Source organism: Apteryx mantelli, chromosome 13 (assembly GCF_036417845.1).
Source record: "Apteryx mantelli isolate bAptMan1 chromosome 13, bAptMan1.hap1, whole genome shotgun sequence".
NCBI lineage: Eukaryota > Metazoa > Chordata > Aves > Apterygiformes > Apterygidae > Apteryx > Apteryx mantelli.
Window position 1 is genome coordinate 16,358,885 of NC_089990.1, and position 19,922 is coordinate 16,378,806.

At 38.9% G+C, this 19,922-nt stretch overlaps 1 long non-coding RNA gene across 2 annotated transcripts; it reads right to left on the reverse strand.

The window, feature by feature from the left end:
* Positions 1-1,083: 1,083 nt before the first annotated feature.
* Positions 1,084-19,825, reverse strand: LOC106487579 (uncharacterized). Of its 2 annotated transcripts, XR_010885505.1 has the most exons (6): positions 19,750-19,811; positions 19,501-19,577; positions 18,935-19,283; positions 6,043-6,155; positions 1,202-1,232; positions 1,084-1,125 (listed from the first exon to the last, which is right to left on the reverse strand). It is a non-coding gene; the product is annotated as an uncharacterized lncRNA (long non-coding RNA). The 2 variants fall into 2 exon arrangements; XR_001293092.2 differs by having other exon boundaries at positions 19,501-19,825.
* Positions 19,826-19,922: the final 97 nt, after the last annotated feature.

Here is a 19,922-nt window from a genome sequence, read left to right on the forward strand (position 1 = left end):
TGGAAATGCCCAAATCAAATCAAGAACTCTGGGGGGAAAAAATTCAGTTAATACAGAGCACATTATATGCAACCAGGTCATGAATATTGTTCAGTACATTTGATTGCATATTTTGGAACTAATTTTATCTATAAACATTGTTCCTCACAAGTACCAGCAACTGTCCTAGCATAGATCAGTTGCTAGCTGGAAATGTATTTAGCAGTGCATCCCCAAGTGACACTTCTGTTATTTGCATTTGGAGACTTCTGATTGAAAAAGCCAAAGAATTATTCTGCTATTGCACATGTGTTTAATTACCATAAAGCCTGCCTCTCACAAATGCAAATATGTTAAGTGGTACTTGATGTGGATTTCCTGGTTTGCCTAACATGAGTATTTAGCAATCAACTCGAGCTCAATCCACTAGAAGAACAAATTATACAGATACAAAAATTCTTTTTCAAACAGCACCCAAGTTCTGATGCTAAAGAGTAAACTGGAACAATGCCAGCCAAATGATTGCAAACACTGAAATCAGGGCCCTAATAGTATCTCTCCGATGGACTGCAATGATCGGTGAGGTCCCCTATCCCAGATGTCCACTCTGCTCTGGATGTATGGACATCTGACTTGCCTGTCATTCAGCTCCTGAACTAAAACACCATTTTAGGTGTGATTAGTCAGCAATGTCATGGGAAAGCTTAAAACCAAACCTTGCCTGAACTAGAGACATCTCGTAAAACATTCCTTTATAGCCATTCTGCTAGAAGCACTGGAAGCCCACATGGATGCAAGCCTCCTCCAGCTACCACCACCGAGTATCAAATCTGACATGTCTTAACAATATGCTGTGGCATATACTGAAGATTTGGGGGTCCACAGTAGTGCTTGCATAAGTGTTATTAACACAGATGGATAACACCATAAAGGCAGAGTATCTCAAAAAGTCAGCGTCTATGACAGACCCAAGTTAAGAGACAACAAAAATTCAGCACAGTAATCTTTGTTAGCGGAAAAGTCCTATTAATGCAAATAAATCTGTGTAAGAAATAGCTGTACTATCAGACCCATGGCAGATCCCATAAAGTAGCATTTACATATCTGGGGATGCTTTCAGGAAAGTTCCCACATACACACTTTTTCCTAAAAGGAAGATTCGTTTCATTCAGAAATTGCATTTTTCTTAGCATTCAAAGTTCTTGAGCCAAAAAAATATTACCTCAGTTGGTAATAATCCCACAAGTCAGCATCTAAGGAAGAGGTGTTACAAAGAAATTAATGCAATTATCAGAAGAAAAATAATTTTATTTTACTTTACAAAGTATGTGAGGAACTTGGTCATTTCTGCTGTACCCCTTGTGCTGCAAACAGAAGTTGCATTTGGCTCAAAGCAATAACTCCAAACATCCCATCATTAGCAAATCTAAGGAATTTGCTTCTACATCACACACTAAGTCACGCTAAGAAGGTATGTCTCCACAAGCAAATGGCTGGGCACTGTGATCAGTTCACTCAAACTCTCAAAGAACCATGCTGTTCTCTGTGAATCAATATAATTAATCACAAATGGAGAATATTGGCTATTATTTATTTCTCATGCATTATAGAAAGTATTTGACTAACCACTACAGGAAGCTTCCAATTGGCAGAAACCATTTATCCCCCAACTGATTTAAAAAACAAACAAAAAAATCTGATACTTTCCTTTTTGCCTTATGTACTAAACAAAGATTTATCGCTGTACAAGAAAGTTACTATGAAAAAAATGAGAAAGAAGCATTTTAAAACCATTAATACCTGCATTAATAACTGTAGCCTTTTCTGGCACATTTGGTGAGGAAGTGAAGTACCTATCACACTATGGATCTGCCTGAACCACTATGCTTGAACTGTAGTGTTGATAAATCTCTAAATTGCATTTTTATAAGCCTTCATCTCATACAGTCATTCTTTCTTGGCTGAAGCGAGTCACACAGACCTGCCACACACTCTCCCAAGTCCCAGGCAAGTGATCTCACACAACGATCTCTGCCAAACACGTGTTACCAGTCTCGTTTGTAAGCCACTACTTAGACTGACTTCAGAGTACAGAGCACTGGGCGAGGCACACGCTGTACCACCACGAGAAGGACCGAATCGACGGGACGCCTCAGTCACGGCTTCTCCCACTTCCTGTCTGGCCTACAAATGTGCAAGTTAAGTACTACCAGCTCCCGCTCTGATGTGCTGGCCAGAGAAGGAGTGGGTGTACTGAGGAACCAGAGACTTCTGGCCCTCCCCACAGCCAATCCAGGAAACATCTCTACAGTTTAGGTAATCCTCAAAGAGATTGCACTCGCCCAAGTACTTCGTGCAGGCAGGCAGGCAGCGCACTGCAGTGTAGCCCTTGAGAAATAGCTTTATGCACAGACATATTGACACAGGCAATTTCTCAAGCTACATGGCGAGTACAATAAAGAGAGAAGCTCTGAAAACAGGGAAGCCTGTGTAAACAAGATGTCAGGCAATGGTACTGAATTCGTTAATGCAGGTCTCTGGTGAGGACTGATGTAATATTTAAACATTTACAAACTCTGTTCTTTTATTTGGTATTCTGGATTAATAGCTGCTGCAGCTCTTAGAGCGTATTTTGGACAGCATCCTCAGTGTAATTACATAATACAATTTTTTCAAAAATCTGACCTCCATTTATTGCTAATACTGAAATCTAACTGACCCTATACTCCCCTCATTAAAACTGCCTCAGAGGAGAAGTGAATAAGCTCATCAGTATTCAGGTATTGTTAACAGAGAGGTCACCTTTTCTGTTAAGCATCTCTCCATTTCAAACATGAAAACCTTGCAATTAGCACTTTATGACAAGGACACCAAAGTACACTTTGTTCAGGCTAAGGTGATGTTTTGTGTGGTATCATTCTGTTTATAAAGCTGGAGAGGAGCAGTTCCCGCTAAGAGACAGATCCTGCTCCCATGTGCCTGCAAACTGTGGAATGCAAAGCAAATGTCCTGGGGCTGAGGCACAGGAGAGGATGAGCAGGGGATCTGTAATTAGGCAGAGTGCAGCAGAATAAAAGCTGCTCAAGGTTTGGATAAGACCTTTTGGAAATTAGCAAGGACTTGCTTCCCTTTAGTGTTCTTTAATGACACCTGTTATCATGCTTGATAAAAGGGAACAGTAGAGAAACCAACAAAGGCATAGAAATAGCAATTACAACAACGAACAATGAAGTCTTTTGTCAAGATCAATTTCCTCCTTTCTTCTTCTGCTACCTCCTTCTTCACAGTAGATCTTAGGGGACAGGTCTGTGATGTAGAAGGTTCAGAACCAGAAAATAATTTTTGTTTGTAGCCCCTGTGACTATTTTTTGCACTGCTGTATGAGTTTACTGTACTAACAGCAGCAGAGTGGCTATGTTACTAAGCCAGTAGTTCCCAAATTGTGGTCCACAAGGCTATGCAAACTGATTGCAACTGCCCATGAATCACAGTTCTGCATGTGCTGAAAATGACTTAGACCTCCAGAGCAGCCCACCGACAGGCCAGGCATGACCCCTGGTAGTCAACAAGTCCTGCAGCAGGCTACTTCTGGTCCACAAGAAAAACTCGAGAGCCATGTTTCCAGTAAAGTCAGCTTACAGAATTCAGTACCTAACAGATCAAGATAAATCCACAAGGTATTCAGAAATTGGCACTATCATGAGTGTGAATGCAAGGTGTAATAATTTCCACTGTGTCTGATTACAAAGAGAATGATTCTGCATTATCATTCTGTTATTACTATAAATGGAGACAGAACCCAGAAAAAAAGATTATTTCTATCTAATCTGTATCCTCTGTCTCCTACCGTAATCGCTATCAACTGTACCAGACCCCAAAGGCTCTGTGCTGAGTTTACTCAGCACCCTTAAGCATGATGCTTCAACAAGGTTCTAACAGTCCTTCCTGCAACATTCTGGATGCCATCATTTACTTTTGAGTCAATGAGAGAAGAAGAGTCTTGCGGTATCTGCGTTGGATGAGCAGCTCAAACTAGCATGCCCTTTCCAAACACTCTTTTCCCAGAATTTGACAATAGCATTTAATGATCCAAAAGATGCAGGTAAAAAAAACTGCAGAGGAACAAATGCATTCTATTATGTGTTTATTCAAGTCAAATATCATCTCTGATCACTTTTTAGTTAAAGCACCTTCACATGCATCAGGTTAAGTCACTGCATGGAAAAGCATGAGCCACCTTTGCTCAGAAATGCCCTAGAAGTTTTAAAGTTTAGAAGACAAGCTTTCTAGGAGAAGGAGGTAGCCACCGGGGGGCGCAGCAGGATATAGACTCCAAAATTCACCAGAAATTTTAACTAGAAGATCAGAAGAGTGAAATAAAAACAAAGCCCCTGCAGGTCTTAAAAGGTGAAACTGAGCAGAAGTTTTAACTTCAAAAATATCAGCAACCAAAAATAAGCATCGATTTAGCTGTCGACTTTGATGAACATAGTAATGTTATAAGCCATCTTTTTTTTAAAAAAAGCACTTTGCACATGCTCAGCAGAAACTCCAACCTCAGCTGAGCAGCACTTTTCTTGCAGGTGCTGCTGTTCTGGGCAATCACAAGCAAGGTACTGAACCAAGCTGTTAAAGAGAGAGCAGCTGTGATCAGGTTACCCCTTCCGCAATACTGCCTTATTGGCAATATTTCTATCAGCTTCTAGAAGCCAGTGGGGCAGGGAATGTGGAGGCACTTGGAGACTAGAGTGAGCAGGGAAGAGAGACTGACTAAAAAGTTATGGAGAGGGGAATGAGGACCCATGCAAACCAGAAATAGGTAAACTGAACTATAGGGTTGGACTCATGATTAGAAAGAAAATAGGACAAAATGTCTGAATTTAACAAACCACTTCCAATGAAGTCTGGAAGAGAACTGAGGTACTGGAGTCTTACCATTACTCTGCTGTCTGAGAATATCTTGCTGATAGGTTTCAATGTTCCATGAGTGCTGGTGCACATGCAGGATAGAAGCCTATTATCATCATCAGTTACTCATACTGTGAAGGGGGTAGAGTCTGCTTTAATACATTTGCTTTAAAAAAAATTTAGGCATGAAAAAAACCACAAGCACAGAAGACCTAATGAAAAGAGTACTAAGATACAAGTGAAGTAGCTAAAAGTTAGCAAATGGCAGAACTGAATTTGTCCTGCACGTATGCACATGTGACTGTCTTCAAGGACATTACTACATCCTATTTTTCCCCACAGGATGTGACCCCATTCAGGACCCAGGACAAACAGTATTCCTTAAAATCATGCCTCATTTCTTGCATGCTATTCCAGTCCTTTGAACTGTTTGTTTCCACACAAACTCTTTACCACAGTCATGCCACAGTTTTCCAAACATCCATGTGATAAAAAGATGGAATAAAGGACAGGGAGAACTCAGAATAAGGCCAAAATGGGCCACCCATTTTCCCCATCTAGAACATGATTTTCCAAACTTTTTCATGTTGTTACATAACCCTCTGATACCTTTATTGCCTTTAAAGGATCACATCTCCCTGTCACAACACTGCTGTAAGTGTGAGTGGTCAGCACTTTTATAGATCATGTCTCAGGATCTCAAACATAGATATGCAGTGGGTGAGGAATACAAAGTTAAAAAGGACCTGTGAAGCCCAATATAGATGGCTTGCACTGACAGCAGCAGGGCAGCCCAGACATAGGGTAAGATTCAATTGCCAAAAAGGACACCATTCTTTCTTTTCCTGAAACTCTTTAACTCATTCACAGCACACCTTTCACCTTCTGGAACAAAAACCACATACACAAGATCATGCTTCACCAGACAACCCTAACTTACTGCAGGAATTCTGTGAGGAAAAACAGTATGCGATCAGGTAACTGGAGATTGTTTTGCAACATATTTCAACTTTGTAACAATAGCAATGTTTTAAAACACTTAAGTGTTTTTCATGTAAGATATAAATATGTTCCCTACAACACCAAACTAAAACAAACAAACAAACACACACAACATACTTTCGTAATGCTGAAAGCCCAAGGCAGATAAATTACCTGATGCTGTCCTCCTTACTGAGGACCACTGAGCTGGAGCTTTCTGCCTTTCTCTCTTAAGATGAACAGCCTCTAGACATTCTCAAATGTTATCTTGCTGACAGATCTCAGACCTGAAACCAAGGTAAAAAGCTCTTGTCTTTGACCTTTTCAAAGTCCTGTTCACTTTCATTCAGTCTCCCATCCGGTTTTGTTAACAATTGGTTTCACGATTCATGGCTGAAATGATGAACAGAGTTAAGTGAGCTGTATTACCTCCTCTTCAGATCTTTTTATGTGTGTCTTTTCAGTGTGGTGAGATATAAATAGGTTCTTGTCAGAGGACGGCATGCAGCAAGTAGCTGGTTAATATCTCTGCAATGGACACGTACATTTGCTACAATCATATTGAAGTTTAACCTCATCCTTTTCCTTGAATATATTTCAGAACGAGCTATGTTGTATCTAATTACTGCTAAGACAAAGCCTGATTTATCACTGCCCTGCAGCACCAGATAATGTATATGTTGCATGATGTTACCACATCAGGATGTCAGTATTTTAAACTCATGGTGTACTGCTGCAAATTATTACAAGGCTGCAAGGCATGCTGAATTGAACTCACTTCTTGTATACAAAATGCTAAAACTGTTATTTGTTCTGGTAGCATTTAAGCATTCATCTTGTGTTATCTAGCTTGACTCCTGAAAGAAGCATAAAGGAGCCATGGAAAGAAATCTCATTTGAAGTCAATGTTATCTGGACATGCAGGTTCTTGAGATTCCAGGAGAACCTGACCTATCACAGTAAAACATTCACAGAATAGTACTAAGTAAAATTCTTAATCTGAAAAAATGCTTTAGGTAAATTAATAGGTGCCTTTACTTAAAAAGGGAAGAATACAAATAGTTGGAATTTTAATCTTATACGCAGAACTCCCCAATTTCTCTAGGCATAATTTGATAGTCACAATCAGTCCTTCTAACTCACAGACCTTTTCCTTCTTGACGAAAAGTTCATTCCTAGGGGGATTTCCTTAATTAAATACAAAAGTTTAGTGAAGAACAGAGCTTCTAGTTTTCACAATGGTTGAAAAGTCAATGTTTCCCTTGACCTGGTAACTCATGTGAAACCTCAAATTGCCTTCCCTTCATTAGCATGCAGGACTGATCAAGTAGAGTTGGAACCTGCTGTTTTCCCCTCTAAGTGAAGTTCCTCTGTCAGAGTTGTCTGAAACAAATCAGGTCATTTACAAGACAGACAAGAAAGTTATTTAAAATTAGCATTATAGAAAAGAGGGAGAGAGTTTACTGAATTTAAACATATCAGAAGTATATTTTCCTCCCCAAAGGACATGAAGACATGAATTAATTAATGTTTGAATTTTAATGAATCAACAACATCTGATGTATTAATTACAAATTTTAGGCAGTGATGACCATGACATTTAAAAAATGGTGGAAGTTGACAAAATCATACCAGATTTAAAGAAAACACAAGCGGAATTGTACTGCAATTTGTAAATTGATTGGATAGATGCTTCCTGTTAAATATCTCTATATATTTCAATGATAAGAATACAAGTTATAGAAATAATTACTTTACATTGAACTGAGGTGATGGTATTAGGATTGGTATTAATGGTATAGATTAGTATTAATGAATTTTCTATCAAATATTCTATCTGTACAATCACTTACAGTTTAATGTATTAAAATGCAGCATTTAGACAAAAGAAAACAAAAATATGCTGTATTTTTATTATATAAACTACTTACTGTATTTTGTTTTCTCAGTGGTAAATTTTATCCAATTTGTTATTAAAAAATATTGCAACTTAAGTGTTCTTTTTTATTTAGATAAGGATATTTCTGTTGCAAATGTATTTTTCCTTATCATAAACATTAAAGTTCTTAAAAACACCAAAGAAACATGACATTTTGTTATTTTAAAAAATTATTTTGTTAATTGCAGTTATAGAATGAACTACTGTAGTTCAGTGTAGAAAATCTACACTTTGGTTAGCTGTGTTTAGAATTTGGATGACTACTGCTTTTGGCAATTAAATAAACAAGAACAAAGTGCAAGCTGAAAGAAAATATGAAAATCAGCACTGTGCTAACTCAAACAGACAAAGTTCAACAGTGATTTAAAAGAAAAGCAGAACTCTCCAAGGAATGTGTCAGGAATATCAATGAACAAACCACATAGTGACACTGTCAGGAAAAGCCATTAAAGTAATCAAAGATCAAATCTCCTTAGTTCCTGGATCTGTTTACTTTTAATTAATGAAGAAAGCATCACCTGAAACACTTGATGGGTATAACACACATCTATCAAACTACGGAAATCTAAACCCAGGTTAGGCTGACCTGTGTCCTCCAATTAACACAAACCAGACCTCAGCTTGACTCAATAAGGATGCCACCACTGATTTTTGTAGGAGCCATATCAGGCTGCCACCTCAATCCCTAGAAAGCAGTAGCAGGAAGCAACTTCAGGGGTAGTTTGGTTGACCACTGTGTGCTAGAATATCCAATGCTGTGGAGACCTGATGGATTATCTGGTACAGCAGTTATGGCAAAAATAGAAATGCTGGTAGAGAGAGCCATGCTGTACTCCATCTGCTCCAAAGACAATTGAGATGTCACTGCAAGTATCCATAATTTTGAGCACCCATGATATAGCTAATATATATTAACACATATATTAGCTATGGCATCCACAGCACTTACTTGGTATGAGGGGAGAGCATAGGAGAATTGCTATTGGTCTCAGAAGAGTAGGAACAACTTGCATCACTAACATCTCTCAGTGTCTATGATAGCAAAAATCTAAGTTTTTCTGTTCACCCAGAGCTTTCTAAAGAGCTTTCCTCTCTTGGAGCTAAAAAATCTCCCTCTTTGGTCTTTCCTGAAGACACTTCCACTTCCACTGTACTCTACTTCCTTCTTTTCTCAGCATTATATGGCCACTGATAAATTTATAGAACTATCTTAAATGTTTACTAGTTCAGCTGGTCCAAGTAGCCTGATATCAAGATAGTGTTGAAAATTAAACAATTGAAAATAAGAGTTATGTCTTTGTGCTGAATATTATGACTGGGTTTTAAAAATAGAACATTATGTATTTTTCTCAGAACATGTAAGATCTGATCCACCATCAAAACCTAATAGAATTAAGAAGGCTTTGAAGGAAAGTTTGGACTCTCTGATAAATCACCATTATTAGGAGACTGATAGGATAGGTTGATTGATAGGATTTATTCTTAGAGAAATGCCCTCTTTTCCAACTTTATCTCAACAGCTCCCAAACACAGTGGAAGGGAAAGAAATGTCAGAACGCTTAGGCTTAAAGCTGCATCAGAAATGTGTAACTTTTAAATGGTGGCCACGCAAGAAAAAGACAGAGATTACATGAGCAAAAGTAGAGCATATACAGATACATCTTTTGCAGGTGATGTCAAAACATTGTGTCAAATGCTGCTTTGGTGGTGAAAGAGTTACATAACAACACATTTTCTAGCATCCCACTGGCAGAATGGCTTATGAAATTTATGGTTCTTTAGTTGATATCAAGATAGTGTTGAAAATTAAACAACTGAAAATAAGAGTTATGTTTTTCTGCTGAATATTATGACTGGGTTTTAAAAATAGAACATTATGTATTTTTCTCAGGACATGTTAAGATCTGATCTTTATAATTTACTTGATCTTGATAATTTACTTCACATCACAAAAATTACAAAGACTGCATCCCAGGTAGTTCATTAATGTTTATATAGTGCCTTAATATTTGACTATTCTATCATAATTTGGCATTAATATAAACAACAACTTGCTGAACAGCTACAATTACACAAGTGGGTAATAGTTTCAAGTTGGAGGATATTAACTTAGGGGTACAACAACCAATAGATGGATGCAAATAGATTTAAAGCCACTGCCCTCAAACTAATCATCCCCTAAATAAACACAAAACAATATTCCTTACAGATATGATTGAAATTTTGATTGAAACAAAGGATCCTAATTTCAAAACTGATCAGCTGCATGTACTGACAATCACATCTGTGCAGACACTAGGCAGATTATTGTTTTTAAATATGCAAAGTTACAGACAGTCTATTTTGTAATGGATTATCCAAGAAATATATGTTCTTTGCCACTTACTGGTCAAACACTTTTTATTCTCCTGTGAATAAATGCTAACATCAAGGCCTATTTCTACAGTGATATCAACAGAAACTCAAATCAGGACTTTCAAGCCTGGAGAAAATGACTTTTTTAAAAACAATTTGCTGTCTGTCATTGACCAAGAATGACGACCCTAGAAACAGTTCCTGGTTACATTCAGTCATCCACATGAATCAATTACTACTCAACTACTATCTTCTCTTTAAATGTTATATTCTAGTAATCTAACAGTGATACTTTGAGAAAGTCTGTAAAGGCAACAGGACACATGAATTATCAGGTGTGTTGGAAAGGAATCAAGGCTGACTGTAAACAAAAAAGCAAGCTTGACAAATTAGAAGGGCGATTCTGTCTGCATCTTCAGTTTTTTCCTTCACTTTGTTCAGTCAAGGACTGTGAACCTCCTGGTTTATGATTTTTAAACACAATAAGGCTGCAAGTAAATGGCTTATAGAAGCAGTAATGGCATCGGCTATAAAACAGATGTTACGATGTCTTTTTGAACTAACTTGAAGTGCTGGCTATAAGGAAAGAAGGCTGCAATAGGGTATCTGTCTGTCTGGTTGCCAGCATAAGCTGTCTTAGGGGATTCAATTCAGTTCCTAGTGTTGAAGACACAACCAGCAGCAGACAGGAAGTCTTAACAGAGAACAGAAGACTTATTGCTTTTTATCTCCTCCCCATATTCTCTTTCCCTCGCCCTTTCGTTTAAATGGGCATAAAATGTAAACACAAGAGTAATCTTCAAATTCTGTTTTAAGGTTAGACAACAGCTTGGCTTTTCTTTGCTGCCCTTCTCTCCTCAATATCACTCTCGTAACTGCATTACCCAGACATAGCACTTGAGAAACCTGAGACCACCAAAAGATACAAGACAGCCCCAGAAATCCCTGTCACTGATTATCTTACTTCAAGCCAAAACCACAGTATTTAGCCTGTGCTTTCCCAAGGTTACCTCAGCCCTCCTTGGATGATGTTATGTCTGGAGGTTTACTCTAAAATTTCCCACGTTTTACCTTTTTTTGTGGCAAGACTACCATTTTGCTCTGGGCTTTCCAGGGACAGATAAACAACAGAACTGGCACTGGTGTGCAACAGGCAACACACGGCTCTATGGCAGCCATTATATTTTTAATTAACATTGGCACTGGAAACTATTTATTTGAATGCTTTCCATTAAAAACATCAAAACATTAAACATACTTTACCAGCTAGAAAAATTAAGTATCAACATCAAAATGTCTTTATATTGAGGAATACTGTTTTTTTTTCTTTGGCAAAAAATAAAAAAGCTATCTTGAAGAGCTAAAAAGTTTCATTAGCTCACAACAGAGTTGTTGTATGGATGACAAACAACACTTGCATTATTACTGGTGTTATTAGTGTAGCCAATAAATGCATACTGGCAGAAATATATATATATTCATAAATAATTACTTAGCATGTATGTACAGTATCATTTTTCATTGCAATCTCACTGCATATTGGACATTGTCTTTTACATTTGCAAAGAAAGGAGAGATAAAGCACTTACGTCCGTTCTCCCATTGCAGTCAGTGATGAAACACTCGCAGAGTCTGTTCGGATAGTCAACCCTGTTCAGTGTCAAAGTGGACCCCTCCATTTTAGGCCACTCCTTGCAAGCAATAGGGAGGTGACAGTAATGGCTAATTCTCAGTGCCCGGCCATGCAGTACATATCTTCTCTCTGTGTGGCTACAACAGCAGAGGTTCCTCAGAGGTGAAAGTGTAAAGCCAGCTTTGCCTGGGACATAAGTAGGATGACCACGATGTAAGTGACTTCCCTGGGACAAAGGGAACAGATTCTGGCAATACTGACATTCATTTTGTTTTACTAGAAAGAAGTTGAAAGAAAATTGAGAAGGAGAAGCTGAGTGTTTTAAGTTCTGAATGAAAAAGAGGTTATGAGTCAGTGTCTGTGCAATGTTAGAAGAAAAGAGATACAGGTACTGCATGGAAACTGAAGCTCTAAGCTGCTCCAGAAAGCAAATGAACTCCAGCTGCCTCAAGTAGGGGACAGATCAGATTCTATTACCATAGGTGGGTATCCATAACAGTACAATATCTATGTGCTCTGAACAGTCAAGACCAATTGTAGCCTACCTGTATAACACTCCATATTTATGTTAACTTTCTTATTAGTATTAAACAAGCAGTCTTTGAATCCTGATGTGTTAAAAGGATTATTGATTCTGGCACTTTCCCGAAATACTCATACATCAGTAGCAATCCATCTTTACATTCTGTGACATTTGGTCAATATTTCCTTCTCCCAGTTAAATCAAAGAAATAAACAAGTCTTAAATGGACAGGGTACAAAAATACACAGGTAAAGCAAAAAAAATGGTTTTCTTACTATCCTTCCTCCCAGACCTAACTTGTCTCCTCTCACTTCTTCCTCTAGCTGTTCTCCCTAACTCTTCCTGTTTCAAGCCCTTAAAATCTCTACACTTCTCCCCATATTCCTCTAGCAGCATAACATAATCAAGGAGCCAACGTTGTATTTTTCTTTTCTAGAGCATTTCATGCATTATATGGTTTTATCTTGGAGCACTGACGGTTCTAAACATACGAGATGTTCAGAACCTTAGCCAAACATTTTCTAAAACATGACTTCTATTTGCATCACAGAAACATTATGCCAAGATAGACCATACAAAACAGTACAGCAAGGGGCCTCGAACTAGGATTAAGTTAGGTTCCAAACATACTTCCTAAACAAAGTTTGGTCAATAAGAAAAGGCTATTGGGGACTTTGTGAGAGCTGATTGTGCTGCAGCATTTCCCTGAAAGTTCTTGGTTTGCCCAGAACAAAAACTCAAAATTTAGTAGGAGCCCTGCTACAGTAACAAAAACAGTGGGATGAATCTTCAAAAGCCTCTTCTAGCAACAGCCCTAGTAGAATGGACTGTAGATGAGAACTCTCTAACTTGAAACAGGCTTGCAAATCCCAATCACATGAGCTAGCTTTGCAGTTAAGATGTGCCTTAAACTGCAAGATAGCATGGTTGAGGAACCAGAAGACTTGTATGCTCCTCAGCAGCCCTTTGAGCTAAGATCACCATTCTGTCCCCTGACAGCAGACTCCCTTATCCATCAGTGCTTTTACTAGTGGTTTGGACAAGGTTCGCAGAACAAAACCTGCACTTATTTCTTAGCCATGCCAGTTTATAGCCTTACATTTTAATTTAAACCTGCTGATAAAGGAGCCTGTCAGAGCCTTTCTGCCTCATTTTCATCATCTGGCCATCATTTTCATCTGTGTCAGAGGTTTATTGTGAGCATAAATAAATCAAAGTCTGTAAAGTTCTTTAAGACACTGTAGACACTAAGAACAACTTATATCCTAATGGTTCAATATTACCCAGATGTCTGTATGTATTTCCTGCACAGTTACCATTTTAAGTAAAAGAATACAAAATGAAGCAATCGTTCTTCTTCCCACAGAAGTGCCCAAGGGCATGCCCACCCTCTGGAACAAACTGTGTTTGTCAAACCAGTAAAGCTGAGGGAGAAAGTCAATTGTGATTTTTCGCATCAGGAGATTCCAGGTAGATCAAAGCTTTGTGGAGGAGACAATTCATTGTGAAGTTTTTGCTCAGGATCAATGATGAATCAAAAAAGGCATTACTAATCCTCACTGCGAACACATGCAATTAAACAGGTGGGTATGGGAAGATCCTCAGGTGTTTCTTTTTTCAGTCACAGCATATGGTAAAACAATGACTAGGCCAGCAGCTAATTCCAAATAAAAACAAGAGGCCTGGAAGGGACAGGTTCTTCTCACACAGATGTTTTATATTTCTACCTCTATTCCTTCAACTCTGGGTACCTATAACTCTCTGCTTAAAAGTTCACACCTGTGCCCATTACACAGCAGATCCAATAAAACAAACTTTTAAGAGTCTTCTCCTGTAAGCCTCACTCAAGAACTCAAGAACATAGCAGTCAGGGCCTTCTTTTCTAAAAGGTGAAAAACTGAACTCTACAATAATCTTTAGGTCAAGTTATTTAAGCAGATAGAACTACCAGTGAAACTATATATGTAGCAGCATAGACATTTAAAATTATTCCATCTGAGTGCACATTATCTATCCAGCAAATTCAGTCTGGCAACTATTATTCCCCGGGTAGGTGTTGTGGAGGTTCCCTTAGGCAAGCACAGCAAGTTCTGTCACTAAGGTAAACAACTCTGAGTACATGTATATACACACTATTTTCACCTAGCCTTTCTCAGAAGACAAAGTATATAATCATAAACTAAAGAGAAAATATATTTAAATTCTGCCCTTTTGGATATATAAAGATAGTTTCATAGGAGTTTTTCTTTTCCTGAAGATCTTTTGCACATAAAGTATATAGCCCTTGTTTCCTTCATTTTCATGATAAGCTTAAACATCTCTAAACAGCAATAACATGGCTTCTGCCAGCAGCTTTACATCAGATTATCACAAAAAGGCAATTCTCATGTGACTACACTATTGCATCCTTCAGCAACCACACCTAAGGCTGCTTCACTGTCTAGAAACGCATTCTCATATGTCCCCCCTCCCACCCCAAAATACAGGTGCCCCATGATTGGCACCTTTCTCAGTCACTTCCAAGTGAACTTAAAGGAACTGTTTTGAAGTTACAGAAGTTACATGCAATAAGTCCTCCTCCATAATCTTTTGGCAGCTGGGTTCAACTGAGCCCTTCAAGTTGACAGCCCTCTAATTCTGGTCTTCATCATGCCAGACACTGAACTCTGACAGAGCACACAGACATATGAGTGGATGTGCATGCACAGGAATAACACCCCAGCTGGTATTTCCTATGCACTTCTTGTAAGGGATAGTTTTAATAGGCTTTTCATTTGTTGTGGAGGAAAGGCTGCCGGTCTAACTAAGACTAGTATGGCTATGCAGACACAGGTGTTAATGGTTAATATATCTATGTTTGTGGCAAAATACACTGGTACACAGAAAACAGAAGAAGAAAAATGGTTTTCAGGCAGACAAATTAGTACACACACATGAACCACTGTTTCAAGTGCAACAGTATCTGTCACCTGAATTTAACTGTGAATTTAATAGGAATTTTAATCACAGCTGATGATATAGTAAGAGTTTCATGTTACTATTTGAAAGTCACAGCTTCAACATACAATTTAAGGGAAAAAACAGGATATAACAATTCATCCAAAAATGTCTCTTTTCTTTTAATAGCCTGAAAAAGGGCAAACAGATCATCATAAATCTCAGAGGAATCAAGTTAGAAAAAAAAAAAGACAACTATTTTCGGCCTATCTGAGGGCAAGGAACATTGCTGTTGTTTTCTCATTGCTTTAATGCAGATCTATTACTGTAAAATATCAGTTGTTTTTTTCACAGCACTATCAACTTTTGGATGGCATTGGGAAAATGTGGATTATTTGCTGAGATAAGCAAAACAAACCACTTTTATTTCTATGCTATTAGATTTACCAGAGGATGAACTGTTGAATGGAGGTGACATCAGGGTCTGCTGTCTGCACACTGCTGCCATCTGCATCATTTTGAACTCAGTTGTTAGAAGGAAGAACTGAAGTGAGCACATACCCTGCACCAGCCACATCACAAACTGCTTCGCACCATGTCCTTTGCATCTAAAATCCCATGGCAGCTCTGCAGACTGGGAGTTCCCATACTTTATAAAACTTCCCAGCTGCAAATAAAACAGATCTTTTGAAAGACCGTAGGAGTAAGTTAAAAGCCACATACAGAAACAAAGCCATTTCATTTGGCTCTGAATTTGTAGATAAACTGCTTACAGGTGCCAGCTGCCAGACTTTTGGCAGTGCAGTGCCAGGCAATGATTCCCCAGGGTGTGAATGCCCCTGGGCCAGCAGCACCTGTGAGCCCCAGGCTTGGCAGCAGCACATCCACACTCAGATGTGGTTGCTGTTTGCATCCCTGCAAACATACCAGAAGGTCACACAGACCCCAGGGACCACCAGGCCCCCCATGTCCTATTGGGGCTCACAGGCTTCCTCTCAGTTCCAGTCCCACCTGCAGTGGCCTTGCTGCAGGCAACACTCTGCCCTCTCCATCGCTCCTACGCCCACTGCTTCCCCGCTGAGCCTGGCTCTGTTGCTCCCTGGGAGAACAGTGGTATTTTACAGACAGATGTCACCCAGCCTGTTTGTCAGATCTGAAAGCAGCTGCTAAGCAGTCAGATCTTAAACCTTCCTCAGGAGGAAAGAAGGGGGAAAAGTCTCCTATCTTACAGATGATTAAATTTGCTATATATTTCTTTAGGGAAAAAGCAGTTGCACATAAAGTGAGCAGAGCTTTTCTCAGCTGGAACACCCACAGGTTGGATCCAAAAGAGCTGTTTTCCTTCTATATAGTTCTCTCTTTTTCATTTTTAAAGCTTTATCATGTTTTCTGTAGCTCAGGATTTCTTTTCTAGTTCTTTGTCCCTTGTGGGAACTATTTTACTGCCTGGGCAGTCAGCCAAACATTATAACTGCAGAAGAAATCTTTCTTGATTTACTCCTACAGCCTTTCATGAATATTCTTGGGATCAGCATGCTGTTTAATTAGAGTTCTAAATTATTAACAGTTCTCAAGTTGAGATAATTTCTTGTTAATATTATTTTGCCTTTGTTTTATGATTGCATCTGGCTGAAGATAATGCTCAAAGGTACTGTCTTGTCTGGTAGCTTCTTTATGTGTTGCAGCAGATATATTTTATCTGAATAAATATATTATACTATAATTGTTCTCTTTTTCCAAATCAGCAAGGCTCAACTTTTGGAAAAGTACAATGAAAAACATAACTCTAATTTTCATTTTTTAAGCTTTTCTATTTAGATCACTACTGGGACAGCCCTGGTAGCTCTTTGGTTCCTTAGAAACTGGTATACTGCCTAGCCCACAGGTCCTACCATATTGACACTTTTCACCTCATTAGTCTGTGGAGATCATCCCTTCCTTTCTTCCGTTTTCTTCCATTATGTTTTTATACTTCTCTCTCATTTGATTGCTTACCAGTCTTCTCACACATCCCCCCTACTGCCGTTATCTGCACGGACATGTCCTTGCGTTCTCATACCCTCTGATGTACCCTTGCCTTATCAGAGTTGAATATATAATGCAGAAAGCTAGGCCTCCTGGTGTGGGAGTCTGTCATGTATTTGTGTTGTTGCCAACAAGGTTAAAATTGCATCTACAATTTGCCAGTGAATATTTCCAGATGAAGCATATCTTTGAGAAGATCGGTATTAGCTGATGAATGCTTTCAAGGGCTATACATAGTTTTGGCTTTTAATAAATCATCACATTGCACATATGCCTAGATTCCCAGCTGGTATAAATTAAGAGTCCTGTTAGCACTGAATGAAGACTTAGATCATTTATTTTCCATTTCTTTCTTCATCTTCCTGCAGAAGCTAGGGCTCAAGATATGACTGAATTTCTCTTTTATTAGTATTTCACTTGCAATGTAATCTTAATTAGTAAGGAGAGGGATTTTAAATTCAGAAAGAATCATGAGATAATCTATCCCTATAAAGAGTCATCATATAATCTACTCTGATTTGCTATATAACTTCATAACCCTTGTTACTGTCAAGACCATTCACTTGAGTTTGATTAATCATGGAATATATCTTCCAGAAAGGCATCCAGACTTCATTAAAAAAAAAAAAAAAAAACACTGCTTTTTCTCAGGGTCATTTGTTCCCCACAGCTAATTACTTTTGCTTACTAAAAAAACCAAAAAACACAATCTCCTTTCTAAACAGAATTTATTTAGCTTAAGTTCTCAGTCTTGATTCTTGTTATGTCTTTCCTGGCTAGGCTGAAGAGCCTTTAGTATCTAATATTTTCTCTTCATGAAGGTACTTACACAACATAACAAAGCATCTTTGAAACAGACTCAACTCCTTATATTTTTTTTCTGAATATTTAATTACCTTTGAAGCTTTTTTCTCCACGGTTTTCAACATTTATGCAGGAAAATTTAAGAGACTGATGTGGTCAATTCCAGACTATACAACGATAGTAGTTCTCAGCCTTTTTAGAATGGACTCCTTCCACACACACTTCTTTTTTTTTTCCTCTCTCTTTTTTCTTTTCCTTTTACATTTTGCTTTTGCTTTTTTCCCCCCACTATACACATGCTGAAGCAACTGTTCTCCAATAATAAACCATAACAAAACTCTTGACATCACATCCATGGAAGAAGAACTACTGATAACAATGCAGCTGAAAAGAATGCTGGCATATAAACTGCCCTGCTTCTCCATTGGGCAGGTATACAGTCCGAGGTACAGGACAGAAGGGTAAATAGCACATAACTTTTTTCAGTTCTTCAAGCAACTTGCTGGGTAGGGCTCAAAAACCTCAGAAGTGAACTCTTTTCTCCCCCTCTAAAATAACACTTAGAGATTTCCTAGAAACTTTCCTGGAGATAAATTTAAATAAGCATTATATGTAGACAACAGAGAGGAAGTGCCCTGAAAAGCAGTAGGGAATATATAGTAAAATGAATGTTTTCAATATGAATATGCAAAGGAGTATCGCCTGTAGAAAGGGTGGTTTGAGAGGGGCACATCTGTGGGCATTACTCTGATGAGCCTGCAAAGACGAAAATTTGCCCAAGATTTGTCTACTGCTACCACTGCTTCTACTACCTAGAAGAAGCTAAGCCCGTAGCGGGTGGCACGCTTACCTCCAAAACCACTTCCTGCATCTTCTTCCTTCCTACTTTCTGTAGTATCTTCTCTTCCAGAAGCATTTGTTCGTATTTTATTCTAATGTCAGACTAGCCTGTTCAATGCGATGATGGCTAAACACCACTATCACTCAACGGGAAGGTATCTAAAGAAAACCAGACGCTCATGACATGTCTGTCCAATTAATATATTATTTCATGCTATAAAAATGCTATGACAGCAGCCATGTCACAAACTGCGCCGGAAATTAAGTGGCAGAATCAGAAACAAAACCTGCCTCCAGATCCTTTGGGCCTGGCTTCGCTAACCGTTCAGGGAGTGGTCGACGAGGACTTCTATTAACACCTGCAACACAAGACAATATAAGCCTACTCAGGCGTGAGCTAAAACACAAGTGAATGAATAACAAACATTGCATTCTGAACAAAATCAGAACAGAGCCCACATTTTTTAAATAAACAAGCTCAGTGCTTAACTTATGAAGCCAATCTTAAGTTTAAAAGGAAATAACACAGCCTGAGACAGACATTCTCAACACGGCCCTGGGGACGCTGCCTCGCACCTCTCTGCGGCGAGCCCTTTGACGAGGGTCCGGATTTGAGCAGGCAGTTACGACCCACCAGCTTTCCGAGGCACAAACTAAACACAAACGGAAGCCAATGAAGCACAGAAACACTGCTTTTCACCATGAAGCAGGATGCATTGTTTGCTCCTTTTTTCACACGAAAGGGGCAGAACTGCACCGGCCCATCACAGGGGCTTTAAATGTAAGCTCAAAAAGACCATACTGACTCCCTAAAACACCACATACAAAGGTAACTAGATGTTTCACACGCGTATTTGAGACGTTTTCAATCGGCGATGGATTATAACTTTCGCTAAAACCGAAGTACCAAACCCGCGTCACCACAGCCCCTCCAGGCTGCCGCCCCACGGCGCCGGCGGCCGCCTTCGCTCCCCGCGCAGGGCCCCGGCGTCCCGCCC